At 44.9% G+C, this 20,071-nt stretch overlaps 1 protein-coding gene across 2 annotated transcripts in view; it reads left to right on the top strand.

Annotated features, from left to right (window-relative positions):
- Nucleotides 1–20,071, top strand: part of LRRC49 (leucine rich repeat containing 49) — a 447,480-nt gene that overhangs the window by 270,125 nt on the left and 157,284 nt on the right. The gene's annotated exons all lie outside the window — the stretch shown is intronic.

Raw genomic sequence — 20,071 nt, 5'->3', positions numbered from 1 at the left:
CACACAGAGAAACATTTACAAGGCCCAGGGGACGCCACTGCCACCAGGCCATGGCTCGACCCATAAATTCGGTGACCGACCGTCGGCACCGAAAAAGGCCAAAACAGTGCCGAGATCGTCCGACTCCGGTCGAGACACCGGCACGCAGCCTTCTCGGGACCGAGAAAGTGCTGGAGACAAGCCTCGACACCGAGATACCGGTGTGGACACGGCTCGACGCCGAGACAGCGGCACCGAAACAGATCGACGCCGAGAGGTTTCGGCCCCGAAAAGGAAAAAAGTCACCTCGGAGCCGAAAAAACACGCAGACAAAGTTTCAACGCCGAAACAAACTGCAAGCGACCCAGCTTCAGGCTCTTATACAGAAGAGCACTCGCTAACCTCCCAAATGCAAAAGCATAGGTTTGAGGAAGAGCTACAAGCAACTGATGTGGACCATACGCAAAAGCGTATCTTCATTCAGCAGGGGACAGGAAAAATAAGCACCCTTCCCCCCATTAGGAGAAAGAGAAGGTTGGAGTTCCAGACGGAACAAGCACCACAACCAAAAGTGGTTAAAAGAATTACACCACCACCCTCTCCTCCGCCCGTGATTAACGTTTCACCAGCACAAACTCCATCTCACTCCCCAGCTCACACCACCATGAGCCAGGGTGACCAAGATCAGGACGCATGGGACCTATACGACGCCCCAGTGTCAGATAACAGCCCGGAGGCCTACCCTACAAAGCCATCTCCACCAGAAGACAGCACCGCGTACTCTCAGGTGGTGGCTAGAGCAGCACAATTTCATAACGTAAGCCTCCACTCAGAACAGGTCGAGGATGATTTCTTGTTCAACACACTCTCCTCCACCCACAGCTCCTACCAAAGCCTGCCTATGCTCCCTGGTATGCTCCGGCACGCAAAAGACATATTTAAGGAGCCGGTCAAAAGTAGGGCAATCACACCACGGGTGGAAAAGAAGTATAAGCCGCCTCCTACGGACCCGGTTTTCATCACTACACAGCTGCCACCAGACTCTGTTGTTGTAGGAGCAGCTAGGAAAAGGGCCAACTCTCACACATCTGGAGATGCACCACCCCCAGATAAAGAAAGCCGCAAGTTCGATGCAGCTGGTAAAAGAGTCGCAGCACAAGCTGCAAACCAGTGGCGCATCGCGAACTCCCAGGCACTACTTGCGCGCTATGACAGAGCCCACTGGGACGAGATGCAACATCTCATTGAACATCTGCCCAAGGACTTCCAAAATAGGGCGAAACAAGTGGTTGAGGAGGGACAGACCATCTCCAACAACCAGATACGTTCCTCCATGGACGCTGCAGATACAGCTGCACGGACAATTAATACATCTGTAACTATCAGACGGCATGCATGGCTCCGAACGTCTGGATTTAAACCAGAGATTCAACAAGCAGTTCTCAATATGCCTTTTAATGAAAAAGAACTGTTCGGTCCAGAAGTGGACACAGCGATTGAGAAACTCAAAAAAGATACGGACACTGCCAAAGCCATGGGCGCACTCTACTCCCCGCAGAGCAGAGGGAATTACAGCACATTCCGTAAAACGCCCTTTCGAGGGGGGTTTCGGGGTCAAAGCACACAAGCCAGCACCTCACAAGCAACACCGTCCACTTACCAGGGACAGTATAGAGGAGGTTTTCGGGGACAATATAGAGGAGGGCAATTCCCTAGAAATAGAGGGAGATTTCAAAGCCCCAAAACCCCTACTACTAAACAATGACTCACATGTCACTCACCCCCTCCACACAACACCAGTGGGGGGAAGAATAGGTCATTATTACAAAGCATGGGAGGAAATCACTACAGACACTTGGGTTCTAGCAATTATCCAACATGGTTATTGCATAGAATTTCTACAATTCCCTCCAAACATACCACCAAAAGCACAAAATTTAACAACACACCATTCCAATCTCCTGGAGATAGAAGTGCAGGCACTATTGCAAAAGAATGCAATCGAATTAGTGCCAAACACACAAATAAACACAGGAGTTTACTCACTGTACTTTCTGATACCAAAGAAGGACAAAACGCTGAGACCAATCCTAGACCTCAGAGTAGTGAACACTTTCATCAAATCAGACCACTTCCACATGGTCACACTACAAGAAGTATTGCCATTGCTAAAACTACACGACTACATGGCAACTTTAGACCTCAAGGATGCTTATTTCCATATACCAATACACCCATCTCACAGGAAATACCTAAGGTTTGTATTCAAAGGAATACATTACCAATTCAAGGTACTGCCTTTCGGATTAACAACCGCACCAAGAGTCTTTACCAAATGTCTAGCGGTAGTCGCTGCACACATAAGAAGGCAGCAAATACATGTGTTCCCATATTTGGACGACTGGCTAATCAAGGCCCATTCGTTCATACAGTGCTCAAATCACACAAATCAGATCATACAAACCCTCTTCAAACTCGGGTTCACCGTCAATTTCACAAAATCCAAGATTCTGCCACGCAAGGTACAACAATACCTGGGAGCCATAATAGACACATCAAAGGGAGTAGCCACTCCAAGTCCACAAAGAATTCAAAATGTCAACACCATCATACAACGCATGTATCCAACACAAAAGATACAGGCAAAGATGGTATTACAACTCCTAGGCATGATGTCATCATGCATAGCCATTGTCCCAAACGCAAGACTGCACATAAGGCCCTTACAACAATGCCTAGCATCACAGTGGTCTCAAGCACAGGGTCACCTTCTAGATCTGGTGTTAATAGACCGCCAAACTTACCTCTCGCTTCTGTGGTGGAACAACATAAATTTAAACAAGGGGCGGCCTTTCCAAGACCCAGTGCCACAATACGTAATAACAACAGATGCTTCCATGACAGGGTGGGGAGCACACCTCGATCAACACAGCATACAAGGACAATGGAACGTACATCAAACAAAACTGCATATCAATCACCTAGAACTGCTAGCAGTTTTTCAAGCACTAAAAGCTTTCCAACCAATAATAGTTCACAAATACATTCTCGTCAAAACAGACAACATGACAACAATGTATTATCTAAACAAGCAGGGAGGGACGCACTCCACGCAGTTAAGCCTGCTAGCACAAAAAATTTGGCATTGGGCAATTCACAACCAAATTCGCCTAATTGCACAGTTTATACCAGGGATACAAAATCAACTCGCAGACAATCTCTCTCGAGATCACCAACAGGTCCACGAATGGGAAATTCACCCCCAAATTCTGAACACTTATTTCAAACTCTGGGGAACACCTCAGATAGACTTGTTTGCGACAAGGGAGAACGCAAAATGCCAAAACTTCGCATCCAGGTACCCACACAAACAATCCCAAGGCAATGCCCTATGGATGAACTGGTCAGGGATATTTGCTTACGCTTTTCCTCCTCTCCCTCTCCTTCCTTACCTGGTAAACAAACTCAGTCAAAGCAAACTCAAACTCATATTGATAGCACCAACTTGGGCAAGGCAACCCTGGTACACAACGCTGCTAGACCTATCAGTGGTACCCTGCATCAAATTGCCCAACAGGCCAGATCTGTTGACACAGCACAACCAAAAGATCAGACACCCAGATCCAGCATCGCTGAATCTAGCAATCTGGCTCCTGAAATCCTAGAATTCGGGCACTTACAACTTACCCAAGAATGTATGGAAGTCATAAAACAAGCAAGAAGGCCATCCACCAGGCACTGCTACGCAAGTAAATGGAAGAGGTTTGTTTGCTACTGCCATATTAATCAAATACAACCATTACACACAACTCCAGAACATGTAGTGGGTTACTTGCTTCACTTACAAAAATCTAACCTAGCTTTCTCTTCCATTAAGATTCACCTTGCAGCAATATCTGCATACCTGCAGACTACCTATTCAACTTCCCTATATAAAATACCAGTCATTAAAGCATTCATGGAGGGCCTTAGGAGAATTATACCACCAAGAACACCACCTGTTCCTTCATGGAACCTAAATGTTGTCCTAACTAGACTTATGGGTCCACCTTTTGAACCCATGCACTCCTGCGACATACAGTTCCTAACCTGGAAGGTGGCATTTCTCATCGCCATTACTTCCCTGAGAAGAGTAAGCGAGATTCAGGCGTTTACTATACAGGAACCTTTTATACAACTACACAAAAATAAAGTCGTCCTAAGGACCAATCCTAAATTTTTGCCAAAGGTTATTTCACCGTTCCATCTAAATCAAACAGTGGAACTTCCAGTGTTCTTTCCACAGCCAGATACCGTAGCTGAAAGGGCACTACATACATTAGATGTCAAAAGAGCATTAATGTATTACATTGACAGAACAAAAAACATCAGAAAGACTAAACAACTCTTTATTGCATTTCAAAAACCTCACGCAGGAAACCCAATTTCAAAACAAGGTATAGCCAGATGGATAGTTAAATGCATCCAAATCTGCTACCTTAAAGCTAAACGACAGCTGCCCATTACACCAAGGGCACACTCAACCAGAAAGAAAGGTGCTACCATGGCCTTTCTAGGAAACATCCCAATGCAAGAAATATGTAAGGCAGCCACATGGTCTACGCCTCACACATTCACCAAGCACTACTGTGTAGACGTGTTATCCGCACAACAAGCCACAGTAGGTCAAGCCGTATTAAGGACATTATTTCAGACTACTTCCACTCCTACAGGCTGATCCACCGCTTTTGGGGAAATAACTGCTTACTAGTCTATGCAGAACATGCGTATCTACAGCGACAGATGCCATCGAACTGAAAATGTCACTTACCCAGTGTACATCTGTTCGTGGCATCAGTCGCAGTAGATTCGCATGTGCCCACCCGCCTCCCCGGGAGCCTGTAGCAGTTTGGAAGTTACCTTCAATTATTTCTATATGTATCATCTCAACCTTAAATAGGTGCATACTTAGTCACTCCATTGCATGGGCACTATTACTACAATTCAACTCCTACCTCACCCTCTGCGGGGAAAAACAATCGAAGATGGAGTCGACGCCCATGCGCAATGGAGACAAAAGGAGGAGTCACTCGGTCCCGTGACTCGAAAGACTTCTTCGAAGAAAAACAACTTGTAACACTCCGGCCCAACACCAGATGGCGAGCTATTGCAGAACATGCGAATCTACTGCGACTGATGCCACGAACAGATGTACACTGGGTAAGTGACATTTTCATTACTTTACCTCCCCCAGGAACTGTGAAAATTGCACTGTGTCCACTTTTAAAACAGCTTATTGTGTTTTATGTGAAAAGTATACATGCTAATGAAATGATTCAAAGTTCCTAAAGTACTTACCTGCAATACCTTTCAAATGAGATATTACATGTAAAATTTGAACCTGTGGTTCTTAAAATAAACTAAGAAAATATATTTTTCTATAACAAAACCTATTGGCTGGATTTGTCTCTGAGTGTGTGTTCCTCATTTATTGCCTGTGTGTATGTACAACAAATGCTTAACACTACTCCTTTGATAAGCCTACTGCTCGACCACACTACCACAAAATGGAGCATTAGTATTATCTCTTTTTGCCACTATCTTACCTCTAAGGGGAACCCTTGGACTCTGTGCATACTATTCCTTACTTTGAAATAGTGCATACAGGCCAACTTCCTACAATGAACAAGTTACTTACCTTCGTAACAAATTATCTAGTAGAGACAATATCTAGCTGCAGATTCCTGATAGACCCACCGATCCTCCCTGCTCTGTGGACAGATTTCTAGGTTTAGGGATGATCTCTTCCAGGGCCCTAGTTTGGACACACCAATGTCACTCATCTTCAGGGCTCTGTGCTCCTGGCGTGGAAAGTCGTGAAAAGTAACTGACGTCCGTGCGCTGAGGTGCTGTATATATAAGTGACTGCAACATCACTTCTGGTGCCAGTGATGCTGTGCAAAACTGAACGAAGCCAGCTAGGGGCGCACCAGGCAAAAATCTTCTGGATCCAGACTGATGCCTGGGAAATTCAAAGGTAAGAAATCTGCAGCTAGTTATTGTCTCTACCAGCTAAATCGTTACCAAAGATAAATAACTTGTTCTTTTGACCCAATGAATTCTATTCACTGCTTTTGCATACTCCTTTCATCATCACTGATGGGGATTACCCTACTGACTTTTGTAGGTTATTGAGGAGTGGGTCTTTCATTTCCACTGTACTTCTGCATACTACTACGGTATAGAGGATATGTAGTTTAAGAGCATTTTATGATCTGCCTTGTCATTTGTTAAATGTCAAAAAATTCCCTTAGAAGAATGTTGTTTAATCAAATTGCCAAAACATCTGACATTAATTTAGATAGCCTTTGTCTATTGTTATCCAAATTCTGGTGGCAAATCCACTCATTGCTTGCTCCATTCTTGTAAAGTTGCCTTAAAAGGAAGTAATAATTTTCATAGTTAACAGTTCTTCTAGTTTCATCATTTGTGGAGGTACAGTCTGGCCACCTCTGCAGGATCCAGTGAATCCTTATGTTCATGAACATTATTCTTTGCAGGGGTTTCCTAGGCAAATCTGTTCTCAGTTCATCAGAGGAGTTTTTTTTTCAACCTGCCTCCAGAATGTCACATATCTAGTCTGAGTTTCATGTGTGACTGTGTAGCTTCTTCAGCTTTTGTCAACACTCTTGATCCAAGATGTTTTACCGCTGGTTAGGAAACTGAAAGTTCTGTTTTTCATTTCAAGTACTTTAAAGTTATTCATTGAATATTTGGTATCCATTGTTTTCCAGAACCTCATACAAAAAATCAGTACCATTTTGGTAAAAAGATATATGATCTCAAGCCTTGCATAGTTTCTCAGCTCTGTGATCTATTTCAATTTTGTTCAGTTTGGGTTTGATTGCCATAACCATAACTCAAGTTGTAGTCGTTCACCCCGAGGCCTAGGTGTTGTAGGTCAGCTGTAACTGGGGATAGATCCACGCTTTCCATTCCAACCAGCCATAACTTTTCTTTCACCACGCCAGCGTCATCACGTATCTAAGATACACTAGTGCCTTCCAGCAATTCTGTATAAACAGCAGCTTGAAAGCTTTCAGCTTGAGCTTCTCTCCCTGGATTAGGATTGACAGTGCCAATTAGTTTGAGTTTTGTTCACCAGCTTGAATAAATGCACAGAAAAGGTAGGTAGCAGTAGGGAATGCTTTTTTCCGTGAATAAAGAGAATCTTGCTCTGTGTGCTTGTCCATATGTAGTGGTTCTGAATATGCAATTAAGCATACGCTGCTGTGATCTGTGCTTTCACTGTTCTCAGTGTGAGGGAAACGTGCGCTGCTGCTGGCAATATTTATTTTTTGTAGTCCAGGTAAGTAAATGTTAGTGATCACCTTTGACCCTAAAAGTCAAAATAACTTACACTGTGGTGGCAAATCCTGATGGAGCTCACAAAGCAAGAATTTGGGAGAACATAGGAAAGGTGATAAGGATAGTTGACGTAATGGTGTAGTAGTGCTGAGAGAAAAAACGTGGTAGTGCAGGGTGCAATCTCTCGTTGTACACAGAACAGTTAAGGCACAGGCACCCCTCCCACACACTGAACAAGCTTTCCTGGCTTTACATTCTATCTCTGTCTTTGACTCTTTTTCTCTCTCCCTCTTTATTTCCTACCACTCAGGGACCACATGTGAAGTGCAGTTTCTCTCAGATATAGAGAGGAGGTATTATAAATACATCAGGAATTCAGCCTTCACTTCCTCACACAGAACAGGTATTACAAAGACATCAGCAGTACAGATTTCCTTTGCACACACGGAAGTCACCACCTGAGCACCAGGAATGTATGAGTTTCTCATGCACACAACAGTTACCACAAGAGCAATAGAAGTGCCAGTTTTCATTTTTCACACCAAACAGACATATTCAAGTCAACAACTGTGAGAGCTTCTTACAGACACATGTAAAACGTGCTCCATATGGATACCAAAAATAAAAGCTTCCCTCACATACAGACTATGTACCATAAGGTTGTCAAATGTGTGAGCTTAACATGCACACTTAGACTTAGTGAAAGCTTTTCTTGCACGCAAATAACAGGATAATGATGACAGCAACACTGCAAGCTTTCCACGGGGCACAAGTTCTATGTGGACACCAGAAGCACACGCTTCCTCCTTACACGCAGAACAGGTATAGCACAGACATCAACAGTGCAAGCTTCCCTCACGCAACATAGGCATGGGACATGCAGAAACAGTACAGATAGTTAGAGCACAGGCAGCAGTCCAGCAAGTAAATGGTCCCTCATGGACTGAGCAGGCTAGGGATTTTACTGCGGCAGGGCAGACTTTCTCCTGTCAAAAAATAAATAAAAACAAGCATGGCAAAGCCAATAGGTCTGCGGTCGTCCGACGGCTTTTTGGCAAATCTTGTTTTGTTTTGTCATAACTTTGTTTGGGAAGCTGACAGGAGATTTTCAATAAAAAAAAAAAATTGACTACAGATGTTAACTCATAGTGAAGCCATCCTGTAGCTGAAGTGGGATAACTCGTCTCTGGATGCATGCTCAAGTGGGTTGGAAAAAGGTGTGAATGAGACAACCACAGACAAGTGGATGAAGTGTGGCTGAAAGCCCGTATAAGTAGCTATCTCATACACACAATTTTAATAAAATCAAAAGGTCTTGGGTAACACAGACCTAAAAAAAAGCCAACCGTTGTGGCATTGGCTGTCACTTGCTTTTGAGAAAGAAAGAAAAAAGGAAAGAAGGATAGAAAGCAGGAATGATGGAAAAAAGGAAAAGAACAAGGAAAGAAGGAATAAGGAAGGACGGAAAGAAGTTAAAAAACAAGGCAAGACAGAAGGAAATAAGGAAGGAAGAAAGGAAAAGGAAGGAAGGAAGGCAAGAAAGAAGGAAAGAAAGAAAGAATACCAGAAAGAAGTATAGAAGACTGTAGGCAACAAAGAAGGATAGAAAGGCCAGCAGAAGGAAGGAAAGAAAGAACAACAAAGTAAAAAAGAAGAAAAAAAAGAAAAAAGAGTGGGTGAAATAATGAGACAAAAGAGGGGAGCAGGAAAAAAAGAAGAAAAGAATAAAACCACGAGAGAAAGAAAGAAGGAAAGAAAGAAGGAAAGAAGGGAGGAAAGAAGGAAAGCAGGGGGAAAGTAAGCAGCAAAGAAGCCAAGAAAGAATGAAAAAAGAAAGCAGAATAGAAGAATGAAGAAAAAAGGAAAGCAAGAAAGAAGGATAGAAGAAATTGAAGAATGAAAGAATGAATAAGACAAAAAAGAAAAGCAAGCCAGATGGAAAAAGAAATGAAAGAAAAAGTTAAGACTGAAAGAAGGAAAGAAAGCAAGAAAAAAGAAAGAGAAAGAATGAAAGAAAGCATGGGAAAAGGAAGGAAATAAAGATGTCAAGAAAGATAGAAGAAGGAAAGAAGGCAATAACAAAAAGTGTTACAAGTACTGCAAATTAAACACAATAATGGCTGGTTTTCCTGTGCTAAGTTTAATGAAGAACCATTGGTGAAATTGAAATTGATTCCATAATAAATGTGTTCTGAGGAATTGACCACTCATGAATTCACACAAATAATATTTAAGCTTTCACTGATTTAGTACAGAACAGTTTCAGCAGGAAATAATCTGTTATGCTGTGAAATACTAGCAGCCGAACAGTAAACAAAGGACACCCCAAAAGGAATTTACAACAGCATTGGCAGAATTCTGATGGATACAACTACCTGTGGATTCCTCACCTTATGAATTCGTCCTTGGGCACATTTACTGAAAAACCCAGATCGAACAACAACTGTGTTGTCATTCGCAGATGAGACAACACAAGCTCTGGAGACTTGGCTTTGATCAACCAATCGTCCAGGTAGGGAAAAAACGCTATTTCCTTCGTTCTGAGATGTGCTGCAACAACTGCCATCACCTTTGTGAAAACCCGAGGTGCTGAAGTAAGTCCAAACGGAAGGACTGCAAACCGGTAGTGTTGCGTTCCGACCACAAACTGGAGATACTTCCTGTGTGACTTGATTATCGGAACATGAAAGCATGCGTCCTGCAAGTCGACAGACACCATCCAGTCTCCTTCGTTCAACGCTAAAAGAACCTGCACCAGGGTCAGCATTTTGAATTTTTCCTGCTTAAGGAACAAATTCAAAATCCTCAAGTCTAGGATCGGTCGTAAATGACCGTCCACTTTGGGAATCAGGAAATATCTTGAATAACACCCCTGACTCCTTTCCTGCAACGGCATCAACTCTATAGCGCCTTTTGCCAACATGGTGACAACCTCCTGTTGCTACAACAGAAGATGGTCGTCTGACCAAAAGGAGGGATGGGCGGGAGGGAGGAGGGAACTCCTGAAAGGGGAGAGCATAGCCCTTTTCCACAATTCCGAGCACCCACGAGTCTGTTGTAATCGACTTCCATTTCTGCAGAAAAAGACTCAATCTTCCCCCTACAGGAGAAGTATGGATGATATAGTGGGGAAAACTAGGGCTGCTTCTGCTGTTGTCCACCAGAGGAGGATGAAGAAGATGACAGCTGCTGGGCAGGACCTCTAGCTCTACCCCTACCCCGCCCTCTAAAGGCACAATAGGGCGGATTGGCAGGTTGCTGGGCGTAGGACTGCAACCTCCGAAAGACAGAGCCTCGAGCGAAACCCCAAAACCTACGAAAAGGTCTATACGGTGTTACAGCAGAGGTCTGTAAGCCCAAGGACTTAGCTGTCGCCCGACAGTCCTTAAACCGTTCAAGGGCAGAGTCCGCCTTGTCCCCAAACAACTTCTCCCCATCGAATGGTAGATCCATTAGGGTAAATTGAACAACTGAAGAAAAACCAGAGGACCTTAACCAGGCATGCCTCCTAGTAGCTACAGATGTTCCCATGGCCCTGGCTATGGAATCCGAAGTGTCCAGGCCAGATTGTATTATTTGATGAGCAGCCGCCTGCGCATCCATAAAAAGGGAACCAAACGATTTCTGCATCTCTTGTCGCAGTTCTTTCGCCATTTCTTTAGCGGAGTCCATAAGGGCGTGGACGTATCTGCCCAGCACGCAGGTAGAATTAGTAGCCTTAAGCGCCATACTACAGGATGAAAAGATCTTCTTTGAAGACTGCTCTATCCTTTTGGACTCCCTATCAGTTGGGAAAGTCCCAGGAGCAGACTTTGCAGAACATGACGCTTGTACTACTAAGCTTTCCGGAGTTGAATAGAAAAACCGTATCTCCTGGTGCGCCCCTATGTCTCCTCGCCACTGCTCTGTTCACAGCCGGAGTTGTTACTGGCTTCTTCCATAAGTCCAGAATAGGCTCAGTTAAAGCCTCATTGAAAGGCAGCAAAGGGTCAGCACTGGAGGAAGAGGGATGTAGTACCTCTGTGAGCAGGTTAGTTTTCATCTCTGCCACAGACAAAGGCAAATCCAGGTACTCTGCTGCCTTCTTCACCACTGAATGGAAGGAAGCGGCCTCTTCAGTAAACTCCCCCGGAGACGCAATGTCCCACTCCAGGGAAGTATCCAGACCACTTGCAGTGGCAAGACCTTGGAACTCATCTGAAGGCTCAATCTCGCCTTTCTCCAACTGTCTATATTCCTCCTTCTTCAAAAGTCTCAATGCCTTCCTCCGAGATCGAAGATGCATCTCTAAGGCCGGCGCCAATAAAGAATCCATGGACGCCGACGACTTTGAATCCCGAAAGTGCCCAGGAAGAGATGGACGACTCCTAGACTCACCCGACGCCGGTGCCGCCGCCGACACAGAGTCGAACGATGACCTTCTCGGAGTCGGTTGGCAGGAATGTGATGGAGCCGGTCTGGATGGGGACATCAACAACGTCGGATGGCGCGGAGAAGGAGTCGGTTGACGTGATGGAGGATCCACCGTCACAAGTGGAGGACTCCTGCCAGGGGATACCCTGGGCGCCGAACCGCCAGTCTCTGAAGGGCAGAAGGGCATGAATGGAGCCACCTTGTACGGCGCCAGAGAGCTCAAATTAAACGCCAATTTCCCCGTGGGACCCGCCGGTGCACCAGCAGGGGCCATGGATTGGAACACAGCATACATTGCATTAAAAAATGCAGCCGGATCCGTCCCTGGAGCCGGGAAAGCCGGGTACTGTTGAGCAGAGGTCTGCTGAACATCAGGCTCCCTCGACGCCAGGGAAAACTGAGGGCTACGATGAACGACCTGAAATACAGATGGCGCCGGCGACAACCCCGGACTCTCGGGCTGAGGCGTGACAGTAGGGCTCATCTCCCATGTCTTCTGACGTCGAGAAGATCGAGACCTCGACCTCGATCGGCTCCGCTCCGAACGGCGCCGAGAGTCATGACGGTGCCGAGAGTCATGATGACGCCTCTTCTTATGCCTTTTGGGAGAAGAATGGGAGGAATCCTTTTTATGGCCCTTCTTCTTCGCTTTTGCCAAGAAGAGCTTTGCCTCACGCTCCTTCAGAGCTTTCGGATTCATGCTCTGGCACAAAGAGCATCCTTCTACATCATGCTCCGAACTAAGGCACCAAATACAATCCGAATGAGGGTCGGTCACTGACATCCGACCCCCGCATTCTCTACAAGGCTTGAAACCGGACTTTTTTGGAGGCGACATTGTAACCACCAAAAAGCGCTACAGTTATCAACGAGCCAGGAAGAAAAACCGTTGGCGTTGAAGGCACGGAAAAAAGGAAAACTGACGTCAGTACGAGGACCTCTTATTGGCACGTTGATGTCAGACAGAGTCACGTGGAGCCGTGCCATTATGACGTCCTCGTAAATAATATTTAAGCTTTCACTGATTTAGTACAGAACAGTTTCAGCTGGAAATAATCTGTTATGCTGTGAAATACTAGCAGCCAAACAGTAAACAAAGGACACCCCAAAAGGAATTTACAACAGCATTGGCAGAATTCAGGAACTGATAAAATGTGGAATGTGGCCTGTGCTTGCATCTGGTATGAAACGGCCTGCTGTCACATCAGACTCTAAATACAAAAGCAACATTAAAGTAATACATTTAAAAAAAAATACATTGACACAGAAGGGAACTAGCTTGTGTGTGGATGTGCTCCTTGTATAATAGCAAAATGCATTCACTCAATGTGAAGTTATCCAGCGGCTGAAGTGGACTTGACCCCCTGTTCCATGCTGTGTGTACTGTAGTGGGTAGAAGCAAAATATAAATGACACACTAATAGACTTTGGGCGAACAAAACTGGCTGAAAGCCCCTTTATTAATTGAGAATATCTTTGATGTATATATATTGTTTTAAATCAAAATGTCTTGGTTAACGCCAGACCTAAAAACAGGACATCCACCAGCAATGTGTGATTCAGGTCTTACAGAGCCTGAACCTGAGTTACATAGTCTGCAGCAGCGAGAGAGCTCTCCCAACAGCCGTTTCTTGGTAGCTGCCTAGAAACATGTAAGTCTGTTGTACTGCGTATATGCCCTCAATGCATGGACAATTCTTGATTACCCTATTCCAGTGCTCCTGTGTCTTCTCTTGAAAGGAAGAACATGAGATGAGTCCACGAGAAATTGTGATATTCTTCATCAGATCAGTTGTTGGTGGGACTCGTGAAAATCCACAAATGATGCACAATAAAAACAAAAGGCCCAGATTTAAATCTGGGCATGCGGCCCGCCATCCCACCATGGGGACAGAGTAGGTTACTCCGTCCCGGTTCCTGTCAATGCACTTTACTGTTTGCTGCATGGCTGCGTTGGAAGGACCCAGCTCTGTAGAAACTGTATTCTTTTTTTCTTTTCAAAAAGAAAAGAAAAGAAAAGAAACAGGATTTTCTTTTTTAAAAGAAAAGAAAGTAATTCTCCCCTTGCCATGGGAGATTTCTCCCATGGCGAGCGGAGCATTAGAATGGTTTTACTGTTCCCTACTGCCAGGTTTTATCTGGCGGTAATGAACAGTAAAAAACAAAGCATTTGCAATGCAATGGGTCTCACATTTGCTTGAGTTAGAGCTACTGGTGTTGTAAAATCATAACTGGACTTTTCTTGCCATATAAATTGATCAACCCTGCCTCATAATTTGGTGTTTTCCTGCAACATAATTCCAGTGGCCCTGCATATAACTAAAGCACTCCCATTTACGTTCTTCCTCTGCACCCAAAAATGAAAATGTTGCAATTTAGCATCCTAATTTAAATCTGCTATGCTAATTCCAATAGAATACCACTTTCACCACCCCGCCATCAGAATTGCTGGCTGGCTAACACAATTACCAAAAAAGAGACACAAGACAGCTAAGGAGGAGTAACGGGTGAAATAAAGTAGAAGAGTCACCCAAACATTTCAAGAGTGTTCAAACAGTCATAGTGCAATAAGGATGCTAAGTTTGCCTGAGTCATGGTCATAGCTGCAATAAGGAGAGATTAATAAAACATATACAGTTATCCTATTATAAACCCAATAAACTTTTGCCATTACGCTGCAATGCTTAGAACAGCCCCTAGAGGACAACACAATGAAAAAAGCATTTTTAAGAAACATGGTCATGTAACAATATAGTTAGCCCCTAGAGGGCATAACCACATGAAAAGAAAATGGCAGAAACTTTTGAATGCCACTTCATATTTGCTTAATGTAACCTTGAAGTGATGGGGGAAGTGGCAGGAGATGCAGAAGAAGATGTCTAATGGAAACTTTAAAAAGGGACAGAATGGCGGGGACGAGGTAGGCCTGTGAATGGAACAGTCTTCCTCAAAAAGCTAATATCTCTCTGGGCACAGCAGTAGTGCATTGTGGGTAGAGAGCCTGAGGTATCTGGTCAGCAGGGTGAGAGGTGGGGAGATAATGTGGGGTATGGAAAACAGCTGAGGAAAGGATGTATTAGTCGGAGGGTTATGCAAGTTGACTGAGGGTTAGAAATCAAATTACACTGTTTACATGATGCTAGGGCAGACCAGAGAGCCATTGAGAGACATACAAATCCTCTTCACAGTAGCGACAATCAGATTTGCCACCCTCAGAATTTTGCACATTCTGTGCCGGCTTTGCCTGGGAGGTACAATACATTAGAGCATGCAACTAAGACTCAGGAAAAGAGTGTCGCCTGGACACCCAAAAACAAGGGGGTGACCACAGATTATTAGTGGTAGTCCCAGCCTGTGGAACGACCTGTCCACTACCGATCAACATGCATCTCTGTTCAAGACAAGCGACCCACCTGGTCCATGAATCAAGCCAGAGACATTTTAAGGCATGGCCAAATGGGCTGTTGCCCAGGGACTCATCCTTTCAATTGGCCCCCCAGTACAGCCAGCTCGGTTCTGCAGAGTCTTTCCCTGCTGACCTTGAATAACTCTTAAACAGATTGTTTTAATTGTTTTCTTGTAGTTTATTTTTAATGTGGGTGATGTGTGAGAGTCTAGTACAGACTTTTCTCAAAACAGGACCTCACATATGAGAAATTGGAGGGTATCAGAGAGGTTATTTGCAGTAATATCAGTGAGCTACTACTGTGTTAGAATATTGAAAACACGTCACTATCCCTGATTATTAGATGTAAACAAATTTAGAACTTGGATGAGTGTGCCTTTGCACTGTCAGTGTCCTGGACAAAGAGGGCATGAAAGAGCTGAAACTGGATCATAAATTCGAAACTGTTCCCGATCTCACAGGGGCCCCCAAAATACATTTGGTTGAGGGCCCCGAAAATCCTGAAGATGTCCCTGAATCAAGCTGCACCCCCTCTTTCTCCACCCCTCCATCATGAATGCAATCTACATCTTGCCTGAATTTGCTCATAATACACTGGTATGAACATGTTTCATCTGATTGTTGCATGATAAGCTTCATAATCCCCTTCCTGGATACTGTACTGTCAAGTAAACAACAACTGCCCAGCCACAGCACCAGATAGACAAGGTCCTGACCGCTGTAAGCCTGTCATACCTGACTCTTTCATCAGGCAATCAAAACTAACCAGTACGGCCCACATCACGTACAACTAGACAAAATTAGCACTTACAAGTAACAAAATAAATCTGCGTGTGCATTACAAGCAACAAACGATTTGGAGCTATTGGAGTTGTAAACTCCTAACTGGGCTTTTCTTGCCACGTAAATTGAAAATGAAAAGTTAAACAGTTAGACATAAGCGAGCCGATGGCCGCCATCAGCATGATCGGGAAGGAGATATACAAAAGGAAAAAGAAGTTTGCTTGCAGCCAAATGTATAGGCAAAAGTGCAATTAGCCATGGAACTGGGGCGATGGCCAAGGTGGTAACCAAACCACCCCAAAGAGGGACAAACGTAAAGCATTTGCCAATGATAACAAAAGATTTTTGAAGGGCAAGCCCATGAACGAGTGATAGTGATTGGCATGCAGTGGGAGTGGTTAAAAGCCCAAATAGTTAACTACACATCGGGAAAAGCAGCGCTTGCGCGCTGCTATGCTCAACCTGAAAAGGATAGGGGCCTAGCCGTTACCAGTGATGAAGGAAATGCTCACTTGCATAGAAACGGCTAGCTGTTGAACCTGGTAAATTTACCAGAAGTAAACTCTGTGGGGAAAGAGAGTAGTGTGGGTGTCATCATGGCTGCGTAGTGGGAGTCCACGTTGGTGGGAGCACTTCAATGCATTGCTTTACAACTTTGGCCAGACCACCCTGAATTTACTTTATGTATTTTTGCTGATGTATACGGTGCTCTTTAGACTTGAAGGGTAACAGTATGCTTTATGTAAGGATTTACTCAAGAGAGAGCAGAGACATAAATAGACGATTTAAAGCACACAGTGATAGTGGTAGCTCGCTTCGCTGATAGAAACCTGTCCTTGTGCGCACCATTTGCAGGCGTTGGGCAACTGCTTTTAATACACTTGTGTCTTTCTTTTATTTCGAAAAAATTAATAAAGAGGTGTTACACTATAATACTCAACATACTATACTTCCAGTGCATTCAGGTGTATGTTAAACAAATGCTCTTTCACACCACTCCTGTGAACTTCCGCACAGTGCAATGCTGTTAATAGGAAAACTCCCATTTACAGTGATGCTCAAATACTCGGCCTCACTTGCAGTATCCTCTAAATCACGCTTGCTCAGGTTTCTTTTTTTTCTAATCCCTTCCAGTGTGACTCTATGACTAAAAGCGCAGGACACAGCACAATGCATCAAAGCAGCCTGGCTCGGAGTTGGGCTGCTCCATGCAGACTGATGCAACAGGACTGACGCAAGAGTGCAGTGGGCGGCAGAGGCACTTCCCCAGGTGTGAGGCGGGAAGGGCTGAAGATCTCTGTTCGTCAGGCATTGTCTGCGCGACGAGGCAGAGAACATCCTGTGTTTCCTGGAACCGTGTGCCTGTTCCAAGGAACTGATGCAACTTCTGCACAGATTGCACAGCGCGCAGGACCTTGAGCTTGGCCACTATCCACTCTAGAAACAACACCCAGTGCGACAACTCTGAAAACCAAAGTAAGCAAGGTACGGTGAATAACACGAGCCAGCACATCATGACGTTAATGATGTCATCACGTATGACATGTGGCCGCCATCTTAAAATGGGATAAATATACATGGTAGCGATTTTCGAGGAAGTGCAACATAGTGTGCTGGCCAACAGAAATATTCAGAAATGTTCAATTAGTTAATACACCAGGGGAGGACACTCAGCACACAAAGGAGGGACACTTCACAAAATGCACCAATAAAAATTAAGCATTTAAGACAAGCACGACTAAGAATGAATAGCAAGAGTGGGTGTGGTTTAAAGCCCACAGAGAGATTGCAGCAGGACTCTTGAGCGTTGTGCGCTCGACCCTAAAAATGACTACATGTCCAGCCATCTAAATTGAGTTGTAACCATTTCTCCGGCCCTTACTCCCCAGGACCGTCAGAGGGGATTAATCACAGAGGAGACAGATAAGTCTCTACCGTGATTAATCCTAAAATCCTTCTCACATGTAAATGCGGCGGGCGAACGACTATGTTAGCGGGGAGGGACCGCCGTCCCTGTTGAGACGGAGTACCCTCTCTGCCAATATATTTATCAGACCCAAAGTTCTCCATAGCAAAAATTGTACAGAACGTTTTTTTAATCTAACGTGCCAAGCAGGAGATTAACTTAACCAGGTTAATGCCAGATTAGCCAAACCTTTTCAAAGGCTACATGGCAAGTACCTTAATTGTTAAGTGTTAGACTTGGCATCCTTTGTGTGGTCTCCCCTAACCTTTTGCCTCTGTTTCCCTGGACTCTGTTTTTGCTGTTTTTGTTACAATGGGCTCTTTACCACTGCTATCCAGTGCTCCTATATAAAATGTGTATGTAATTGGCTTTCCACAGTTGGCATATTTGATTTACTGGTAAGTCCCTCGTGCAGTGCACTACAGGTGGTCAGGGCCTGTAAATCAAATGCTACTAGTGGGTCTGCAGCACTGGTTGTGCTACCTACATTAGTAGCCCTGTAAACATGGCTCAGACCTGCCACTGCAGTGTCTGTGTGTGCAGTTTTAGACTGCCAATTCGACTTGGCAAGTGTACCCACTTGCCAGGCCTAAACCTTCCCTTTTCTTACATGTAAGACACCCCTAAGGTAGGCCCTAGGTAGCCCAATGGGCAGGGTGCAGTGTATGTTTAAGGTAGGTGATATACTAATGTGTTTTATATGTCCTGACAGTGAAATACTGCCCAAATCAGTTTTCACTGTGGCAAGGCCTATCTCTCTCATAGGTTAACATGGGGGCTGCCTTTAAATATGATTAAAATGTAGATTCCCTTTGGGAGCAGCTAGACATGTGGAGTTTGGGGTCTCTGAGCTCACAATTTAAAAATACATCTTTTAGTAAAGTTGGTTTTGAGATTGTGTGTTTGAAAATGCCACTTTTAGAAAGTAGACATTTTCTTGCTTAAACCATTCTGTGACTCTGCCTGTTTGTGGATTCCCTGTCTAAGTTAGTTTGACAGTTGGGCTGTTGGCACCTCTCTCTAGACAGTGACACAAAGGGAGCTGGGCTGTAGCCTGCATTTTCTAATGAGCCATCTGTGCTGGGAGGGAGTGGAGGAGTGGTCACTTACACCGGAAAGGGCTGTGCCTGCCCTCAAAGAATGCAGTCTCCTACCCCCTAGTGGGTGTGTCTGGGGCCTGGCCTGGGCAAGGCAGGATCTCCCAAACAAGAGAGACCTTTCTTTGAAGTAGGCCTACTTTAAAGGCAGAAATGGGTATAATAAGGGCACCCAAACCCCTGAAAATTAGATCACTTCTGGAAATCAAGAGGAACCTCTGCCAAGGAGATGAGCTGAAGAGCTGAGAAGTGCTGCCCTGCCTGTGACTGTGCTTTGTGGAGCTATCCTGCAGTTGCTGCTTCTGCTTGTGAAAGGGGACAAAGGCTGGACTTTGTTGTGCATTCCTGCTTGTGAAGAAATCTCCAAGGGCTTGAAATTGAGCTCGCATCCTCTTGTTGAAGTCTCAGGGCCATCAAAGACTTTCCCTGCCAGCACCAGGACTCTCTGCTGAGACTCCTGCCCTGCCACGTGGTGTCCTATCCAGTTCCTGGGCCCTTGAAAGGTGAAGCTGGCAGACCAAGACTGAAAATCCACGCACAGACCGCCATGCAGGGAAAAGTTTGACGCATCTTCCAAGATGCGGCTGAGAAACGACGCGCCGCTGGCTGCGTGGCTGAAATCTACGCTCCACCTGCATCGCGGCTGGAAGATCGACGCAATGCGGCCGGAGGAACAACGTGCAACACCCGCTTACGGGGGCTGTTAATGTTGCAACCCCACATTGCGTGGTTTTCTGATACTGTGCGACCGGATTTTCAGCACAAACCTCGTGGGGTGCAGAAAAACAACGCAAAGCCTGCCCGAACCAGAGGTGCCTGTCCGGATCGACACATTGCTCTGTTGCGGAGAGGAAAAATTACGCATGCCGACCCGACCGGAGGAGGAATGACACACGATCTCGCTTGCGAGTGAGAAATCGACGCATCGCTGGCATTTCTGATGCACACTCGCCCGTGCGGTGTTATGTCAACACAACCCTGGTACTTTTTCACGCTAACAGTGCTCCCACTGTTTTCTGAAGGATTTAAGACTCTTTTTGATTTTTAATTCATAACTTGACTTGTGTATGTTGGATTATT

Source organism: Pleurodeles waltl, chromosome 3_1 (assembly GCF_031143425.1).
Source record: "Pleurodeles waltl isolate 20211129_DDA chromosome 3_1, aPleWal1.hap1.20221129, whole genome shotgun sequence".
Taxonomy (NCBI): domain Eukaryota; kingdom Metazoa; phylum Chordata; class Amphibia; order Caudata; family Salamandridae; genus Pleurodeles; species Pleurodeles waltl.
This window is presented reverse-complemented; position numbering and strand designations above follow the sequence as displayed.